The sequence below is a fragment of the Odocoileus virginianus genome, chromosome 4 (genome assembly GCF_023699985.2).
Source record: "Odocoileus virginianus isolate 20LAN1187 ecotype Illinois chromosome 4, Ovbor_1.2, whole genome shotgun sequence".
NCBI classification, from domain to species: domain Eukaryota; kingdom Metazoa; phylum Chordata; class Mammalia; order Artiodactyla; family Cervidae; genus Odocoileus; species Odocoileus virginianus.
This window is the reverse complement of record NC_069677.1, coordinates 73049420-73053115: the sequence shown is the minus strand read 5'-3', so window position 1 is coordinate 73053115 and position 3696 is coordinate 73049420. Positions and strand designations below refer to the sequence as shown.

Here is a 3696-nt window from a genome sequence, read left to right as displayed (position 1 = left end):
CAGTGGAGCAGTGGGAGGTGACTCGGCAGGGGTGAGGCCGTTCATCTTGGTCTCTGGCCCTGATGGTGCCAGTTGGGCCGGCTGGGAGGAGACCGCACGCAAGGGTGGGAAATTCCCACAGAGGCACCCATCAGAGGCAGGTCAAGACGGGCTCCCTGGGGACAGGATGGGGGGACAGGATGGGAAGCCAGGAGAGGAAGCCATCCTGGAGTTAGGATTTTGTGAAGGCTCTGAGGAGCCATTCCTTTTTTTCTGATTTGATTGGCAGCAAATTACAAAAACCAAAAGCGCTTTGGAGTCCTAATCAGTTTCCGGAAGCAGGCAGCTTCCCGGGGAAGATAAAGGAGGGGATTCTAGGATCCAAAGGGCGAGCTGGGCTCAGGCCCAGAGAACCAGGGAGGAGGCGGGGAGGACGGGCAGGGGGCCGGGAAGAGAGGGCAGGGCCCCAGGTCCCGCCTCTGGCCGCCGGCACCGCCAGGGGACGCCCTCTCCAGTGGCGGTCCAGCGTCCAGCAGGCAGGGCCTGGGGGCGGGGCCGGGGCTGGTGGGGCGGGGCTCGGGCCGTGTTCCCGCCCACCCCGAGGAATGCGGCCTTTGGCTGGTCCCGCGTCCGCATTCCGGTCCGCGTTGGAATGTGAACAGGGTGTCCACTGCGCGCCCTGAACGCACAAGTTCGGTCCCCTCCCGCTGGAGAACGCCTGGCAGCGGCTCCGGGGGAGGCCCCCCTCTCTGCCATCCCCCAGAACCTGTAGCACGTGCGGCTGGAGGACAGGGCCCTGACGGCTGCCAGGCCAGCGGGGACTCAACACCAGCAACAAGGGTAGCTGCTTCGTGAACAGATGTGGTTTAGAAAAGAAGGGAAACCCGATGTAGTCCGCACGGAGAAGGCAGGGGAAGGGGTGGAAGGGAAGATGGAATCCACCAGCCTCAAGGGGCAGAGTTCAGACCCTAGATTTGTCAACTTTAGGGGCATACTGTGGCTGGTAAGGCTTGAAGACAGGAAGGGAAAAGCAGAAGATCCTGTTTTGGGGATCAGGTGCTCTTTGACCAGCCAGGGAGGGACTAAATACCCAAGAGTAAGCATTTAATTCATTCACCAAATATTTACTGAGCTGCGACAGACCCTGAGCTAAATTCTGGAGGCACAGTGGTGAACAAGGCACCTCCTGTCCTTTAGGAGTTGACATTCAGATCAGCTGAGACAGTCGCTCAAACACCCAGAGAGGGAAGAAGCCAAGGGTGTTAGGAAACATAAAAGAATAACACAGATTGGGAGATCTTGAAAGGCTTCCAGGAGGAAGCTGCCAAGTGACCTGAAAGGCCAATAAGAGTTAGCCCCAAAGATGGGTGAACAGTGTTCTAGAAAGAGGGAGCCTTGTGTTCAGAGGGTTTAAGGAAGAGCATGCGTACTTAGACGCTTCAGTCAAGTCTGACTCTTTGTGACTCCATGGACCACAGCCCACCAGATTCCTTTGTCCATGGGATTCTCCCAGCAAAAATACTGGAGTGGATTACCATGTCCTCTTCTGGGGAATCTTCTAGACCCAGGCATCAAACCTGTATCTCTTGCAGGTGGCTTCTTTACCTCTGAACCACTGGGGAAACCCTTGAAGGAAGAGCATGTGATCCAAATAGCCCCCTGAGCCTGCCTACCCATCAGTGGCTGCCAGACCACCAGCTGAGTCACAACAAGGATCCAGGTTCCACCTCAGTTGAACCCATGACATTGGTTGGTTTATGGAACCCCCGTTTTACGGACGGCACGGTAGTGGGCCTGTGAGGACTCAACATGATACTTTGGAGTATTGTGGGGACTGTGAGATAAAATCCAAAAAGCATCTAGATGGCACCTAGTACCTAGTAGGTACTCAGTAAATACTGGTGGTCTTCAGTGCCCTGCCTGATTCACTGGGAGATGAGACCGGTGTGGGTGGTCATCATAAAGTTCCTTGGAAACATCTAAGGCACCTGGTGCTGTGGGTGCAGAGAACTGGAAACAGAGAAGGGCCTCTCCTGGAGGTGTGTTGTGGGAACATGGCCTGTGAGTGAGGATAGGAGGGTCAGGGCCAGGAAGGCTGGACTTGGGCAGTAGTCCAGAAAAGGAGTGATAAGAGCCAGATAAGAGCTGAAGGGGGAGAGAACAGAAAGCAGTGCTGAGAGATAGAGACTAGAGAGGCCAATGACCAGACTCTTGAGCTGATTGGCTGCAGGGTGGGCCCAAGGCCCCAAACCCACGGTTAAATCCCCCGCTTGTGTGGGTCAGAATGGAGCTGAGTACAGAAGGCCAAGTGGGATCCTAGCCAGTGCATCCCCAGTGTCCGTGAGCGATGGAGCAAGAACGTTGATCCAGAAATTCCTGAGCCTCCTTCCCAGGAATTCTTCAGGACCTAAGTTCTTCTGTACAGAGGAAAAGTGCAGGCCTTGGAATGGCCTCTCCAGCATTGTTCCTTGGCAAACACAGGAAGATGGGTTTCCTTTAGCTTTGTTGTGCTGACATCCGAATCCGGACCCCTTCCCCAGTCTTTGCGGCGGGGGAAGGGAGGCAGAGGCCCAAGCAGGCAATGGAAAATAAACACGCACCTTTGCTCTTCTGACTTACTTCACGTTCTTAGAATTTCCTCTCTGAGCTCTGGGTTTGTTAGTTTAAAACTCCACACATTGGTTAGGGCTGGGAAAATCCCTTGTTGCTTTGGAGAGATAGCTCCGCACCGGGGGCAGAGCACAGTTCCAGCGCCTTGGGAGAAGGGCCAACAGGCCTTCATCCTGGTGTCAGCGAGCTCCTGGTTCTGCCTGTGTGAGGGAGACTCTCACAGCTGGGTGTAGGGTTTCCTTTTGTCACCAATTCATTCATTCATTCATTCATTCATTCATTCAGTATTTATTGAGCACTACTATATGTCCTGCACTGTGCTGGATGCTGGAAATAGATGAATGAACTGGAAACATTAAAAATAATCTTAGGGGAAGATGCTATAATCAAGATGAGTAATATTGGGGGACCTCCCTGGTGGTCCAGTGGTTAGGAATCTGCTTGCCATGATCCCTTGCAGGGACATGCATTTGATCCCTGGTCCAGGAAGATACCACATGCTGCAAAGCAGCTAAGCCCATGAACTGCAACTGCTGAACTCATACTCTGCAACGAGAAGTCACCACATTGAGACGCTTGCACACAGCAATGAAGACGCGTTGCAGCCAAAAGTAAATAAGATGAATAATATTTTAATGCGATATTTAAAAAAAATAAAAGTCAATCCATGGTGAACAAAATAGGAGAATTTTAAATAAAGACAGTAACATTTTTGTGTTGGGTCACATTGGAATTTGGGCCATGTGGGAAAGGAAGAACCAGTAATAGTGATCACAGGTTCAGAACTGAACACAGCAATGGCAGAATATCATACAGGTATTGAAGTATCTCATGAAGTTTGCTTGTCAACATAGAAGAAACTCATTATATATTGTTGAGTGAAAAATAGATTACAGAACCGTATATAAAATATGGTATGGAGAAGGAAATGGCAACCCACTCCAGTACTCTTGCCTGGAAAATTCCATGGATGGAGGAACCTCTTAGGCTACAGTCCATAGGGTCACAAAGAGTTGGACACGCCGGAGTGACTTCACTTTCAGCTTTACTTTTCATATAAAGTATGGTCCTATTAGAAATATATCCAGGATGGGAACTACAGTTAGA

The 3696-nt window shown here is 51.5% G+C and overlaps 1 long non-coding RNA gene across 1 annotated transcript; it reads left to right on the top strand.

Annotated features, from left to right (window-relative positions):
* The first annotated feature begins 644 nt into the window (after positions 1-644).
* LOC139034680 (uncharacterized) lies at positions 645-2597 on the top strand. The gene is made up of 2 exons (XR_011487170.1): positions 645-819; positions 1572-2597. It is a non-coding gene; the product is annotated as an uncharacterized lncRNA (long non-coding RNA).
* The last annotated feature ends 1099 nt before the right edge of the window (positions 2598-3696 follow it).